General features: G+C 35.6%; 1 protein-coding gene and 1 non-coding gene across 2 annotated transcripts in view; both read right to left on the bottom strand.

The window, feature by feature from the left end:
• The window catches only part of LRMDA (leucine rich melanocyte differentiation associated), a 977,871-nt gene that overhangs the window by 162,316 nt on the left and 798,186 nt on the right, over positions 1-17,369 (bottom strand). The gene's annotated exons all lie outside the window — the stretch shown is intronic.
• On the bottom strand, positions 4,228-4,334 carry LOC118604403. The gene has a single exon (XR_004951717.1). It is a non-coding gene; the product is annotated as a U6 spliceosomal RNA (small nuclear RNA).

Below are 17,369 nucleotides of genomic sequence, written 5' to 3' on the forward strand. Positions count from 1 at the left end.
ATGAGGAAAGGTAAAACTTGCTACTGTTTTATTTTGAATGAGCATTCCATTCTCAACATGACAGAGCTTTCTATTTTTACCCCAAATGATTTTCATAGATTTTCAAATGCTACTGTCTTTTGATCAAGACATGGTACAGTCTATACTCTTTTACTACTTTTCACTCCTGGAGTCCTTAGAATATTAGAAGTCTACTTGATTATCTGTGAAAATAGTTGGTTCTAGGTATTTGGGGTCATCAAATCATGAGAAAATGAGAGTCTCATAATATTTGATCAAAGCGTCAAAGAAAGATAGTACTGAAGGGCAAATATCCTGGGATATTTCGCTTTATTTTACAGAGCAGGAAACTGAGGACTGAGCTTAAAGAAACTTTCTGGAATTGGAGACAGATCTGAAATGTGAACTTGAGTACTATGTAACCACTCTACCATAGAGCATCCTTTTCCCTCTCTTGTGTATGCCAAGAGCACTAATGTAACCTGCAAGTGCCTTTTCCTATAACTACCTCCTCTTATTGTTCCCTAGCACAGAAGAATTAATGTATGTCTCCTATTCCCATTCACATTTTAACCTTCTTCCTCCCTTGCTACAGGTCTTCTGATATTTCCTCCTCAGGTTTCAGGTTGGTGAAGTGAACTAATAGGCCTTTTCTCAATACTTTTGCAATGACCAGTGGCTGCTCAAGGACCTGTCACCAGCACTGCTGTGTCTATTAGCTGAGACACCAATGTTCTCTGTCATAAGATACAACCACAATGACACTGGGGAAAATGGGAGTGTAGAGGATAGTTTCTGCAAATAGCCAGCTCCATGGGCTACCTGTGGTCGATAGTCACATGAGCCAGAGTGTATGGGCAGAGAGGTGAGAAGAGCCCTCACTATGGGAACAGGAGGAATGTCGCCCCTTGCCAAACGTCTTTGTGGTGGTGAGGCTGATGACAGGATGCAGAGCACACAACTCTGGCTGGATGCCACACATCTGGGCTCAAAACCAAACATACAAGTTATTCAAATCAAATAAAATCTAATCAGCAAATATTTTCAGTGCCTACTATGTGCATCCAGACAGCTGTGGTTAGAATGAATGTCACTTAAGTCCTACTCAATCCCCCAAATTCCATTTTTCTCTGTTCCAGATGCCTGATATTATATTAATTGAATATTTATGTTTTTAACTGAGCATCTGTTGGCATATATTGATGTGCAGACAAAACCAAAAATTATGAACTATTTCTCTAGCACGTTAATAGTGCTTTGTCAAGCTCCCTAGATGAAGGCTGAAGACAGTTTATCCCAAGCCTCCAACCTTTTCTAAGACTGACATCCCTCTTGCTGTCTCCTACACTATCATAACGCAGGGAACTTAGAAAGGCCATGCTTCCTCCCATAGCTCCAGGGAGATCTTCAGGTAAGAACACCACCAGAGGCAATATCTTTCTGAAATCAGTGTTCGGATGCCTCTAGGCTCACAAGCACTCAATGCCAAGAGGGAATCCCATGCATAATTTGGCATCTGTGGCGTTCTAAGAACAAAGGATATATTAGCCTTTTGTTTCTGGACATCCTAAAGTTGAAATGACATTTTGGGTGACAATTATGATTCTGCATTCTTTTATAAATCATGCTTTTTCTGAAATAACTTAAAACAGGTGAACTAACGAACATTCAGTTGCTTCATTTCTGGCATTTCTCCTATGGCCTTTACTAATACTACTACTAAGTACTGCAGTCATGAAATTAATAAAGTCGAGGGATTTGCTTTTAGCTTACTTTAGGCCATTTACTGTTTTCATTCTTTAGTAAGAAGAAACAGCCACTAAGGTGAGGTTGGAAGGACCCCTCCATATGTGATGGCGACTTCCAATTTTTCTGGGTCCTCTAGATATTGTCAAACAGGCTTTGTACACACTCCAGTTAGCATGCTTATGTTTGTCTCTTGTTCTCACAATGGTGTCTAAGCTCGTCAAAGTCAACAGGTTCTTCCAGAGGCTTCGCGGCCCCATGGCACTGAGCACAAGGATCTGCACAATAGTTATGATTTGGCATTTACAGGCAGGGAAAGAAAGAATCACTAAAGGCCAGGATTGCTTGTGGCCTTCCTAAAGGGAGATTGGAGGTGGAAAAAATCTGGAAATTTGGGTCTCCACATCCTAGCCTTCGTGACTCCCTTCTTAAGAGTGTGTAATCGAGGATCTTTTGGTCACTTCCCTTTCACATTTACCATGCCCACTGGAGAAGGTGGCCTCTGTAGCTAGTCTGATCCATGAGCCATTGGGTTTCCTCACTGTCCATGCTTAGCTAATGAAGAGAAAGCACAGTAAGTGTGCTTTTCTTAGGAACTTCCACTCTAAATCTCTGCTTCGTTTCCTAGGTACATGAATAGGACTGGATGACCTAGAAGAAGCTTGAAATTCTCATATCTGGGGGCTATATTGTTCTCTATAGTACTTTGGATGAATTAGAAAAAGCCACCCTGCTAGGTAGATGCATCTACAGACTTGTAGTTTGATAGGTGAACCCTAGGCCATCTTTTGACCTTGATGACTTACCCCCTTGGTTTATGGAAACCTTGTACTTTCTCATCCTTAAACTAATAACCTGGATCATGTCCTGAATGGTCTGTCTCCTCTTTTCTGAGCTCCACTCTGATTCCTGTAGCCCTACAAAATCTAAAATCCCTATGGCTCTATTCAAGAAGATAGCTTCATCAGAAATAAAAGTTTCAGCTTAAAAGACCAAGCCCCTTTTATACTCTCAATCCCACCCTCAACCAAGTAATGACCTCACAGAGGAGAAAGAGGCTTGAAGAGGGATGGAGGGTATTAATACTTCCTCTCGTCTTTTCTGTGTCCTGTCATTTCTTTTGTTTTTACTCTCAACCTTGTATTATCCTTCTCATTTGAATCTTTATTTCGCTAGTTCTCCACTAACAATTTCTTTGTTACAAATATCGCCCAACTGCCCCAGGATGAAAGAACAAAAAATCACTGCTTATACCCTCCCCATGCTAACTCCTCTGTGGAATTTTGTGACCCAAAGATGATCCTGGCCTACATGCTAGAATTTCTTAACTATAGAAAAATTTCTTTATTGTAGAAAGAAATTTTGAAGTTGTCATTTTCATTTTAAAAATGAAATGATAAAACACACACGCCATTATTTGTAAATGCCTACAGATGATGAAGAAGAATGTAGATCAATATATACATATGCATACAGATGAGAGATTGAGCACATGTGTATGTCTACCCATGGAGGTCAAAATGAACATTTCAGATGAAGAGAGTGATTGAATACCAAGGAAAATGGCAGGAATCAAGAGTGATTTCAAATTTCTTCTAGCTTTTTCTTCCATCAGTCCTTCCAGATTAAAAAAAAAAAAAGTTTTCTCAGAATTCTATTTAAATTTGATACCTAAATTAGCTTCAAAAAGCAGTCACATGGGTGGCAGAAATGCCGAGGTTACTAGACAGGGGTCTCATTGTGGTATGAGAATGATTGCTAGCTAGAAAGGGAGATTTTCTAGTCCTCTTCTGGTATTGCTTAGCTAAATCAACTCTGACACCTCTGTGCCTCAATGTTTGATATCTTCGATTCTTTCCAGGGTTTACTAGTGTTCCGTGGTTATATTATTCAAAAATTATGTAGATATTTGGAATAATGATTACCACATCTATATGACCATCACTGCCACCATCATTGTCATCCTCACTTCTTTTCTTTCTAGACCAATTTGCAATTACCCACTTACACCTATACCTTAAGAAGTGAACAAATAGTAGATTTCCTCATTTGCAAAAGAGGACATAAATATAACTTTAGTCCCTTAACCAATATATGTGAGTTGTGCCAATTTCAAACTTGCAGGTGCCAAAGAGCCCAGTGTAAGACTGCCTCAAACTCTAATGATGGAAGACTCTTTTAATTAGGTTTCCAAAATAGTTGTCAAGGGCAATAATGGAAATGCCAAGAAAATGTGATATTTAGAAAGCTTGAGCTCTGCTTATGGCCCCAAATTTGGATCTGGTTTGATTTTTCAAATGCTATTCCAAATATTCTCTAACACAGTAATTTGAGAATATGTTCAATGCTAATATTGGTGTCCCTTCCTTTTACAACAATCATGTATGCTACTCTTTATACCGTATGTAGCTTATGAAGCTGGACATATAACTCAGCTAGCTCCTCAATCTAAAAATATCTTGGATAAAAGACCTTTTTTTTTAAAGTGTAGAACACTTCAAGAATTTGCAGGTCATCCTTGCATAATAGCCATGCTAATCTTCTCTGTATCTTTTCAATTTTAGTATATGTGATGCTGAAGGAAGCATTAGAAGGTGTTTGTCAGAGATAGAATGGTTAAGTGGTAAAAATCACAGATTTTGGAATCATACAGATCAGCAATAACTTTAAATATCTATGTTAAGAGAATGTAGCATCGAGAACTACCCACATGTGTTCTTTGTATGGATTGTTTATCCTATACCTCACCAGATACAGTTATTGGTACATAGCATGTACTCAATAAGTATTTATTGAACTAACTTAATCCATTCTCATATTGAACAAATTTACTTTCACTTAAAGTGGGCTCCAAAATTTCTTGATAACCAGATACTGTATTCCTTGCAATTTCTTTAACGGAGAGTTCTTGGTATGGGATATTGGTGTCTTTGTCCCCACCTCATCCATAAAGCTTTCCCTGACAGCTCCAGATTATTTTTTTCTCATTTTTATGTTTCCCTGTTGTGCTTATTCCAGGTCCCACTCACTTTGGCACATACATGATATCTTATCTTGCCATGTAAAATGTGTTTCATAAACACATCATCCTTACTATGTGCCTATAAGTTCCTCAAGGGCAAAGGCCATGTTTGATATTTATTTTGTATGTCCCATGGCACACAACACAATATAAAGCACGTAGAAAGCTCTGGGCAAGTATTAAACTGAGTTGAATTTTAAAGACAATACTCCATTGCCAGTGATGATTTTGTTTCAGAGAATTATCAAAGGCAAGACTGGCATTCACCACTTGTTTCACCTAAATTAAGCCCATGAGCCTCTGCACTTGAAGTGCTAGTTAGGAAACAGAGGATCAGAAAGCAGCTCCTTACTTTCAACAAAGAAGAGATTGTATTTCAACAATGGATTTCAGGATTTCACATATAAGTCACCAGAAACTCTTGGCTAAAACCTTTGGTGTTATCAGGAATAAAAGATAACCCAGAGATATGTCAAATATCAATTTCCAATTACTTTCCTGTGACACACTTCTGCCACTTGGGAAAACTCCCAAGGGATCTTTTGCTTCTTATCAGCTCAGATCAGGTTTAACTTTCAGTCAAACGGGTAAAACTCAGCAACACTGTGTTCAGCCTCAGCATTACAGTGTCCTCCTCTGACACTCAGATTCTCTTGTCAAGTCTTCAATATTGGCTTACACTGTCACTAGAGACCTGGTGCAATTGTGGAAGGTCTGTTGATATTATACATTAAACCACATGTTTTGGGGTGGAATGGAGATAACTCCAACACCTATAATGACCTATTGTCCCTAAGGTTTCCCAAGCCACAATTTGCACTGAGATGCTGAATGCAGGAACAACATCTCACACAGGACTTTTGCATCTTCAACTCCAGCCAAAAGGAGAAAAAATTGGAGAGTCTTTAAAGCCTTATCTTTGATATTCAAAACATTGAAGAGTGTTTCTACCCTCCAGATCACAGAAGACAGGCCATAGACTAACTGAAAAAAATCTTTGGTATTAGGGATGTTAAAACTGAGGATCTGCAAAACACCAGAAATCACATGTCCCCTTTATGACAAAGCAATGGAAAAGAATTCGGAAAAACCAGAAAATATATCTGGGTTCATAAATCAGCTCACTTGGAGGGAAATGCAAATGGTCAGCACCTGGAACAAGCCTCCATCTGGAGAAGGAGAGCAGCATAAAGAATCAAACTTGGGGGGCCAGGCTCCAAACTGTGCACTGTGATTAATGACTTGAGTGAAAGGTCTTAGTTGAGGCTGAACAATTAATTTGTTACTTCTACATCTCAGAACTCTCCACAGCATAACTATGTCTTCCTTCATTGTTCATATTTACCAAAATGCAAGCCAGTCTGGGAAGCTTCGAACGTGTCATCATCAGACTGCTTCTGACAATTGGGAGAGCCCTGGTGTTTGTCAGGACTACTTTCATCAAATCAACTATGTTGACTCTGCATGCATGTCTTAACCTTTCAATTCCTTTTCAAGCTTAAGAACCATCTTAAATTGGCCTCGTTCTGTCAAAAAAAGAAAAGAAAAGAAAAAAAAAAAGTCCACTGCTCAGAAGATTGCAAATGTACAGCATATGGCCTGGCTTGTTTCTGGTCATTCCCCAAAAAAAGTTCTTAGAGAATTGAATGTCCATGAGATTAATCATTCCCTCCTGTTCTGCCTTTATCCTCTGGAATAGGTTTCTCTAATTTTTTTCAGATCCTCTAAAGCATTTACATAAAACCAATCACTTATCCTGAATCAACAACTAAAACTCTAAGGCCTACTAGAATCAAAGAAAGTCTTCAAACCACTTTCCCTTTCTCCTGGATGTGAATTCATAGATAAGAAAGAAAGACCAATACCCCAGAACCTGATTTTGAATGTGGGAGTATCAAATAGGAAGTACCTAAGGAATCCAGTTTTCTCATTTCTCATTTGACCTTTTAAAACCGTTTCATTTGTGGCAAATGGTCTACCAAAAGTGTCTATGTCCTCACACAAGGTAGAATTGGAAGAATACTACGTGCTCCCTAGTGACAGGAGCTGATCCCTCACTTTCTCTTTAGCCAATCCCATTCACAACTACTTCTCTCAGTGAAGACATCTTACTACCAGAAGAGAATCTAATGACAACAATAATAAAAGAAGCAAGAGCAACAACACAATAACATGTACATAGCACTTACTAAGGGCCAGAAATGCTTTGAAATGCTTTACTTATATCAACTCATACAATTTTCACAACTTACTAAAGTAGGTGTTAGTATCATCATAAACATTTTACATAGAGAGAGATACAGAGTAGCTAACTAACTTGTAAAAGGTCACAAAGCCAATATGTGGCAAAGCCAGGATTCAAACATAGGTCTCAGTCCCAACATTATCCTATACTGCAACTGTGTTCTCCAGACACTTGGTCCTCACCCACCACTGCTGATGAAGTTAGGAAAGCAACCCTTCTAACATAGTGCCTGCTTAGATGTCAGGCCTGGCGAATCCTGTTCCTGCTACTCAGTATGAAAACTCAAATGAGTTCTGAGTTTCTGAGCCTTAGTTGTCCTCATCTGTATATCAGCATGATACAAAGACCTACCTCATAGGGTTTTTGTGAGGATTGATACTATAATGCATATGCAGTCCCTAGCAAAGTGCCTAGAACATGGTAAGTGCATAATAATCATATTTGTAGTTATTACTAATCAGTTTAGCTAATATGGACTCATGGGAACACTAAGAAAGTTGGAGAAGAGGAGGCAGAATCAATCACAGCTTGGAATATAGATATGAAAAATCAATGTGGTAATTCCAGAGAGACTAGAATACTAAAAATACTGATGAATGATACCTATCTTCTTGGTCTGACCAATTTATGCAGCCTCTAGGTTTGCTTATCTCCATGAAAGAAAAAAAAATTCTAATTTTAAATATATACTACATCAAGACAAAATAAACAGAATATGTGCAGACTGAGATAATTAGAATATTCTCCCTGAAATTCCTGGTATAATAGTAAGACAGTGATGCATCCTTCACGGCCTTGGGTGACTGCTCCATAGGCCAGCCTGGAGCTGCATCCTTCATTCTGCATTTCCTACATGTTCTTGCCGACCCCTGACACACCACATTCTTCGTATCAATAAGGACTGGTGCTGGCACACACTAAATTGCCTTTGACTACATTTAACTGATCTAGTATTTTTTTATGATTCTTTCCTGTTGTACCATTTTTCACTTTTGACTTTATAATTCTCTGCTGACTTTAAATAAAGCTTTGCCAGACTACCCAAGGCAGTTTTTAATAGAGATTTAGGGGCTAGGTTGTGCTGTGGTTTGGATTCAGATTCTACACTAGCAACAAGGGGAAATTAACTAGGTGATTTCATCTCAAGTGCCCATTTATACTCAGAACAGACAGAGAATTTATCTTCTTCCAAGCTTGTAATCATGACACTAGAAAGTGATACTCAAGAGATAAACAATTAGGTAGCAGTAGCTTCCATACCACCAAACCACTACTACACTATGTCCCTAAAAGCCCAGATGACTGGGATAATATAAAGACAGCAGTGGAGTCATTTGCTGAGTGACAGGGAGGAATTTGACCACATTCTGCCCTATGCCAGAGACAATGCTTGTTCTTCTTAAGATGGAAAACTCAAATGACCCTACACCAGCTATGACAGAGGCCTTCTGATACTCCTCCCTCCTCTGTGCTATCCCTAGTCCCTACTGCTTTCTTCCCAGATGAAACACTGGAAGCCACCTAGCCTTCAATAACTAGAAAAGATGACATACATGACTGGCAAAGACACTGAGTCAGATAAGAAGTCAGTCCTTAAAATTAACATATTTTTATGAGAAGAATCATTTTTAGTTAATCGTTTCTTAAAAATATAAAATTGGCAACTGAATGAGATTTTGGTTTTGTCTCATTTTATATTATCATGCAATGCTTTCTCCATTACACAGGAATAGTTACAACATATGTAAAGTACTGAAAACAATAATTTTTAAATATCTGTGTACCCATTACTAAGCTTAGAAGTAAAAAAATCACTTTGGCTTTTCCTATCAGATTAGATTTCTTTGCCTCCACCCAACGCTCATAGTAAAGACAACCCTGAATTTTGACTTTTTCATTCCCATGTGTTTTTTTTCTTAGTTTTGTAACATATGTAAAGACACTTTTAAAGTAGTGTTTTATTTTGTGTTTTTGAACTTTATATACAAAGTGATACCACATAATATCATCAGTGAGTATCTTTCTCATCAAATTGTATATATTCCTCCATGTTGAATATTACTTCACTTTATTTAATGAATCATTTGGGTTGTTTCTAGTTTTTTTTCTTTTTTTCTTTTTTGCTGTTTATTGTAAATAATGTTCTGCATATAATTCGCATCGATCTGAGAATTTATAAGAGCTTTTCCTGGGTTAGAGTCCTAGAAGTTGAATTACTGGATCTTAGGGTTTGCATATATCCAAATTTGCTAGATAATACATTGTTTTCCAAAGTAGATATATTAATTCACATTCCCACCAAATACCTTTTGAGTTTCTGTTTCTCTATAACTTTGCCAGTACTTTGTACTGTCAGATTTTTAAAAAAAATTTACTAAACCAGTGAGTATGGAATGTATCCTGTAGTTTAATTTATGTTTTTACATGTAATTGTTTTTTTTCATAGGCAATTACTGAGTGATTTTTAAATAGTTTGAAAATTGTTAAAATAACCTTGGATTGCAATGTTTATGTAGAATAAGTAAGAGTCGATGGCTTCACAAAAGATATTATGTACACAGACATGTAGGAGTCAATATATACCCATATCTGCTATCCATTATTACAGTTACAGCGGGAGTGTAAAACTAGGACAGATGGGCCAAATCTGGCCCACAACTTACTTCTGTATACAACTTTTTGTTGAAACACAGCCATGCCTATTTGCTTACGTATTGCCTATGAATACTTACTTTCATGTTACAATGACCGGGTTGAGTAGTCACAACAAAGACCATCTGGCCTGCAAAGACTAAAATAATTACTCTCTGGACCTTCACAATAAAAGTTTGCTGATCCATAACTTAGACCAGTTGCCCCTAACCTTTTCGGCACCAGGGATTGGTGATGATGATCTGAGGTGAAGCTCCCCATGCTAGTGCTGGGGAGTGGCATTGCTCACTGGCTCACCACTCACTTCCTGCTTTGCGGCCCAGTTCCTAACAGGCCACAGACCTTACTGGTCAGCAGCCGGGGTTTGGGGACCCTTGATTTAGAGCATCTCCACTTGGAGGTACAAATATCTCCTGCTAACATGTTCAATCATATCTGTTCATCCCTAATATATTCTTCAGAAAATAGCTTTATCTTATACAAAGGTACTCAAACCAAGAACTTGATGGTCATCTGATGTTCTTCCCTGCTTTCACCATTTACAACCAATCAGTGGATAACACTCAAGTATTCAAACTTTTCAAGAACACTTCTGTGAAGTTCCCTTCTCTACATCATGTCCAGACCTTTGTTCAAAACATGTTGACTTAGGCAACCCTCCATGCAATGACAAAGACCTTTGTGTCCCCATGTATCATTGCACTTGTAATACTTCAAAGCATTTCTTTTTTTTAGTTTCTGTCTGCTATCTTGACCTAAACTGTAAATTCCTTAAAGGCAAGGATTCTTGTCTCTGCACACAATACAGTGCCTTGCTCAGCAAATCCTTTATAATAACTTAGTCTCTTGTAGTCTACTTAGTCCTTCTCAGAAACCACTGAGGGCTTGACAAGGTAAGACATTTGTGGCTGTCATGCTACAGGGTTTGGAAATCATTACTGCTCTCCTAAACCTCATGGCCAAGAGGACTTGGAAAAAGAGACTCTTTGTTAATATCATTTAATGCAATGGTCCTCAAACTGTTGTGTATAGAGGAATCACTAAAAGATCTTATTAAAAATAACAGATGTCAGGGTGTCACACCAGGCCCACTGAGTCAGAATTCCTGGAAGTACATACTCAAGCATCTTTACTTTATGGATGTTCCCTAGGATATTCTTATGTAGGCTTGAGAAGCACATATCTAATAATGACAGCTTCCTGAATGCATTCCCCCTAGTTCTATCCTACCTTATCATGTTGTTCTTGATGAGTAGCTAACACTACATAGAACTCCCCCTGCTTCTTTGCTGGGTATCTGAGCTTTCTCCACCCTCCTTCAGTGGCCAAGAAGAAGCCTTATTTGAGGGGATAACTGTATCCTTTTCTTCGGGCTGAATTCAAATCTTCAATCTCCATTTTTCATCTTTACTGCTTATCTAAAATCTAGAATCTCCTATTATATCCTAGTAGCACTCTCTTATATGTACTATATCTCCTAGTATCTGCCTGAGGGAAATGGCATGTATACATTTGTACAATGCATATATTATAAGAATGCATGTTTTAATTTTTACTATCCTCTTCATTTTCAATATATTGCAGATCATTTAATATGTAAAAACAAATGTTAATTGAAAGTTTAGATCAATGACAATGCCGATAAGATGTTGTTAGTATTTATTAGAGATTTTTCTTATTAGACTTAATTTTTTCCTCAATTGCATATGACCCATTATCAATATGTTTGGTGGGTAACATAACAAAACAAAATTACCAGTCCATTTTACTCAAGGAGAAGTCTAAGTTTCCTTGGGTTTTATAGCACCAAGCATAGCACAAATTTAAGAAATTTTTCTAGTGCTGCACTGAGTGATTTTTAGGGGTCTATTTTCCTCAGAGGCATGTAAGTACCAAAATTGCACTGGATTGAGTTTTGCTCTTGGTGGGGGAGAAAGTGCATAGTCAATAGGTTATTTGCCATTCTGTAGTTTCATTTTATGCAATCACACGGCAGTATCTCTCAGGTGATTGTTGAAGTTTACTGGACACTCAGGAGCCATCTTCTGTTTTCTGTAAATATCATTTATAATCTATAACCAGAGGGGTCGTCTGGGAAGTCACTGGTGCAGTACACCTAAATTCCACTTGTGTTAATTCAGGTTAAAGAGATCAGATCTTTTGCTATGAGATTATAATAGGGGGGAAACTGCATCATGTTGCTAAATAATATTTATAGGACAATAAACAGAGATGCAAGGTTTGATATTGGTACTAAAAATGATAGAACATTTCAAATCAGTATATAAGGATAAAGGCCTTCAGAATATGCAATTAATAATAACAGGTCTATGAAAAAATCACACCAGTAATTTAGCTATACCTTTATTTATCTGTAATAAAAACACCAAATCCTGTAAATGCAGTATGACTCTATTTTCTTTCAACTAGATATTGCCAATTAACCATCATTTATTTTAATGCTTCACTAGTGCTCTGATAATTAATGGTTGTAAAAGGATTCCTAAAACACTGAAAAATATTTTTTTTTGAATTATCAAGAAACAAATTAAAATTGATCCAGTGTAGTTGGATTGTTAAGTGGATTTTATTGGGGTGGGAGTGGGGGCAGCATGAGACAGAAGAAAGAACACAGGCTTCAGTGTTAGACCTGATTTTGAGTCTCACCAAGGACACTTATTAGTACTGGGACCTTGGGTAAACTACATAATATCTCTCTAAGCTTCAATTTCCTCACATATAAAATGGGGATAATATTCAGCTTTAGGGGATGTTTCCAAGATTAAATGAGACCACAAACATATGTAAAATACCAGCACATTGCTTGGCTGTAAAGACATTGCTCAATAGTAGTAGCTACTATTAATGCTGATGTCTTTCTTCCCATTCTCAGTAAATTAGTTAGCTGAGTTTCTCTTTACTTTTTTCTCTTTATCCACCAGGAATTTGATTCATATGAATATCCCATCACCCAACAGCAACAGAGTATAGGAAGTTTACTATGATTTGGATTCTCCAAAATGGTTACAAATTACCCAAAGCTCCTACCCTTTTTAGTTTTCTTTTATTATTTTTATTATTACTATTACATAAGTAAAATATTAGCATATTTTTATAAAAATTCCAGTAAAGAAAAAGCTAGACTTTGTGACCCTCTTCTCCCAGAATTAAATACTGTTAGGGTTTTTTTGTCCATCCTTACTGTATGTGAGTTGGTGTGTCTGATTTTGTGCTTTTAAACACATAAAGTGTGTGTTGTGTGTGTAATTTTGTGTTTTTACATAATTCTATCACAGTGTAAAAATGTTCTGTACTCAAATTATTTTTGCTCAAAAATATGTCTTAAAGATCTTTCTGTGTTAGTATCTTAGTTATCTTAACCATTTAAAATCTGTTGCATAGTATTCCATTCTTGTCATGGTTTACTATACTTTAATCATTCCTTTTCTAATAGGCATATAATTTATCTTTATTTTTTTTACTACCAGCAAAACACTACAGTGAACATCATTTAGCATACTTCCCTTGGGAAGTATGTAATTGTTAGGTCATATGAATTTTATTTTATTTTAAATTCAATTTGTTTATTTTTAAATATGGTTCAAAATTTTAAAGTGCATACAAGTGTGCAGTGAATCATTTTCTCCCACCCTATCTTTCCATGATCCTCATTCACTCCAACCACAGGTAGTCACTATTATTATCCATCTTTCAGAGTATTATAGATTCTTATCATTACATCTTTTATGCATAAATGGTAGTATGCCGTACATATTATTTAATACCTTGTTTTATTTCTTTAATAATGTATGGTGCATAGACTTGTATATAATGATGTAGGGAGCTTTCTAATTTTTTTGACAAAGATATACAATATTCCAGAGAATGGATGTACCATAAATTATTTAACCATTTCTTAATGAATAGATATTTGGCTATTTTTAATGTTTAGCTAGTACATCTACTCTACAATAAATATTATCATATTTATGTCATTTTACACATATGCAAATATTTTAGGAGTAAAATTGCTCAACTATTTTTATAGTAAGTTGTTGATCACATATTTACCCATTTCCAGAAACCCTTCATATATATTAGAAAATACACATAATCTATCATTGCCTGTGATACGATTTCTAAACATTTTCTAAGTTCACTGTATGTCTTTTGACTTTACTTAAAATCTTGTTCTTCCTCTGTAAAAGTTTGTTTTAAAATCAATAATATTTTAAATAAGGTTAAGTTTTTCAATTTTTTATTTTTAAAGCAGGCATCTAAAATCTGAATTGTGTTTTTTTTAGCATTTTCATGGTTCATTTTTCTTCTCCATTTAAAAGTTTAACCTGCTTGTAATCTATCCTAGTATAAGGTATGAGGTAGAGATCTTTTTTTTCCAAATAGCTACTCTTTTGCCCCAAGAACATATATTAAATAGTTTATCTTTTCCCCACCAATTTAAAATACCACTTTGTCATAAAATAAATTCCCACATGTAATTGAGTTTAGTTCTGGACTTACTATCCTGTTCCATTAGTCTGTTTGGTGATTTGTGTGCCAGTTCCACATTTTTTTTTAATTATTGAAGCTTTATATTACATTTGATATCTAGTAAGGCTAATTCTTCTTCATTCTAATTCTTTCAATGTGATCCCAGCTATTATCTTCCCACCTAAATGTTAGATCCAGTTTTTTCTAGTTTAAAAGGGGGAAAAAATCTTTGGTAGTTATATAATGAATTTATATTTTAACAAAAAGATCATTGCCATACTTAAGGTCTTGAGTTGTCCTACAAAAGAATATGGTATGTCTGTTCATAACTTCTAGATTTCTTTTGTGTCCTGTTAGAAAGTTGTAACATTTTCTTCATAAAAATATTATGTATTTTTATTAATGTCTGATTATAATATCCCTAACTTATTATCTTTTATGTTGCTTTTGTAAATGGAGTCTTTCATTCAAAATACTTTCTAATCAGTTTTTGTTTTAATATTAAAAGGCTAGTAATTTCTGTATATTAACTTTATATCTTACTTCCTCACTAAAATCTCTTGTTAGTCTTTCAGTTGGTTTCTCTTAAGTGTCCTGTTATCAAGTTAAAATCACCAGCAAACATGATATTTTTGTCACATATTCCATTTTCATGACTGCAGTTTCTTTCCCATGTCTAATTACATTGGCTAGTATTTCCAGTAAAATATTAAAAAATAGTGGCAGTAACAGATATTTATCTTGTCCTTATTTTCATAGAAACATCAGCTATGTTTGCCCATTAAGTTTAATGTTGGCTTTGGACTAAGATGGATAGAATTTATCATAGTAAAGAAGTACACATCTATTGTTGTATGCTTTTTATCAAGAATATTTATGGAATTCACCCAAAGCCCTTTCAGAATATACAGAATTATGGTTTTCATCTTTAGATCTATTAAAATAATTAAATAAATAAATAGATATACTAATATTGAAACCTCATAGTATACTGGAAATAAATCTAACTTGGTCATAATGTTTTACTCCATTGTTTATGCAATTGAGTGCTGTTCACGATTATTTTATTTAGGATTTTTACACATATATTATCATCGAGTAGAGTATGTAGTAATTTTCCCTGAATCCTTATCAATCTTTATGTAAAGGTTTTATGCTTTCATGACAATAATTTAGAAGTACTTATTCATCTATGCTCTGGAACAGTTTAAATAGCTTTTAATTTTCTCTGTGGTGAGCTTGAATTGACTCACAAGATAAGATTGTACACATTTCTTCCCAATTCCACATTAAATGACATCATGAATGCAGCCTGAATCAGTCGTGGTGGGAATATTCATGCCACGAAAATTGGCAAACAGAACCCTGTGTGTGTGTGTGTGTGTGTGTGTGTGTGTGTGTGTGTGTGTGTGTGTTTGCTTTGGAGAGATCCTGTTTTAAATCGTTCGAAAGAAGACTACTGAATTATTTTCTCTTTTCATGTTTGATAAAATTTCCCTGTAATACTACCTAGACTTGGTGCTTTTGTTCAGGTCATGATAGGTCTTCACAAACTTTATTTTGCCCACGGAAATCAATCTGTTTCAATTTTTTATCTGTTCTGGAGTCAGTTTTGGGAAATTATATTTTCCTAGAAAATTATCCACTTGATTTAGATTTTGAGATATTTGCACAGTATTGAACAAAGATTTTATAATTATTTTAATTTTCTCTTGTTTCTGTGGCTTTTCAATTTTTTTTGTAGATTTAAATTTTCTTTATTTTTTTTGGATTAGAGTAGTTTAAGAAATTAGCCTTTGAATTATTTATTTTTTGTTTTACAACTGATTAACATCTGGTTTTAGCTTTGATAACTCATTCCATTTGTTACCTTGTGGTTATTTAGCAGGGTGTTTTTTGAGTCAGATTTTTAATTTATCTTTTACACTTTTCCCTAAAATAAAAAAAAATACACACACACACACACACACACACACACACACACACACACTTAAAGCTATTTTCCTAGATCTATTTAATAGGTTCTATTAGGTAACCATTTCATTATCATACTTCTCTAGCTACTCTATAGTTTGGGCTTATATGTTATGTTTGGCTTGAGATTTAAGAGTATTAGAAAATTTGTAGGTAGAAGAGCTTTTTGAAACCTGATTTTGTTATTAATATTTAGTTTTATCACACTATGACCTGAGAGTTTTTGTACTACTTCTGTTCTCTGGAATTTTTGAAATTCTGTTTGTAGCCCAGTATATTATTGTGGAAGACTGTATTTGCTGAAAGGGTCGGAGTAATATTTCTGGTCCCAAATGCTCTTCCAGAACTTTACCACTCCATCGAAAGGTGGAGTCTATTTTCCCCTTCCCTAAACTTGAGCAATACTTTTGTGACTATGTTGAACAGAATGTAGCTAAATGATGCTGCTTGATTTCTAGGACATAAATCATAATAGATGATACAGCTTTTGCCTGGCTCTAACTCTCTTTAGAACCTCATTTCCTTGTAGTGCAGCCACTATGCCATGAGAAAGGCTTTACTAGACCACATGGAGAGGAACTGAGGCCACCAGCTGATAGCCAGTATCAACCACTAAGCATGTGAGTATATAATTTTTCAAATGATGTTAGCTTCCATATTTCAAGTCTTCTATTGAGGCTTCAGATATTATAGAACAGAAATAAGTAATTTTCACTGTCTCCTTTTGGAATTCTTGCCCCCCAGAATCTGTAATTGTAATAAATCATTTCCTTGTGCAAATACACCTTCTGAAGCTGGACCTACATTTTGACATTCTCTTGCATTTATTTTTTTTAATTTTTAAATTAAGTTTATTGGGGTAACATTGGTTAATACAATTATATAATTTTCAGGTGTACATTATCATTTGACATTTGTATATTCTGTTGGGTGTTTATCACCCAAAGACCAGTTTCCTTCAGCTACCATATATTTGAGCCCCTTTACCCACTTCACCCTCCCCCTAAACCCTATATTTGACCCCCTTTACCCCATCTACCTCCCCCTTCCTTCCCCACCCTACTGGTAACCACTATTTTATAGTCCTCTGATAACCACTAATCTATAGTCCATGTTCATGAGTCTCTGCTTGTTTGTCCTGTTCATTTGTTCTTTTTAGGTTTATATCCCACATATAAATGATATTATGTAATTTTCAACTTTTTCTGCCTGGCTTATTTTGCTTAGGATGATAATCTT

Source organism: Rousettus aegyptiacus, unplaced genomic scaffold, assembly GCF_014176215.1.
Source record: "Rousettus aegyptiacus isolate mRouAeg1 unplaced genomic scaffold, mRouAeg1.p scaffold_m13_p_6, whole genome shotgun sequence".
In the NCBI taxonomy this organism is placed as follows: Eukaryota; Metazoa; Chordata; class Mammalia; order Chiroptera; family Pteropodidae; genus Rousettus; species Rousettus aegyptiacus.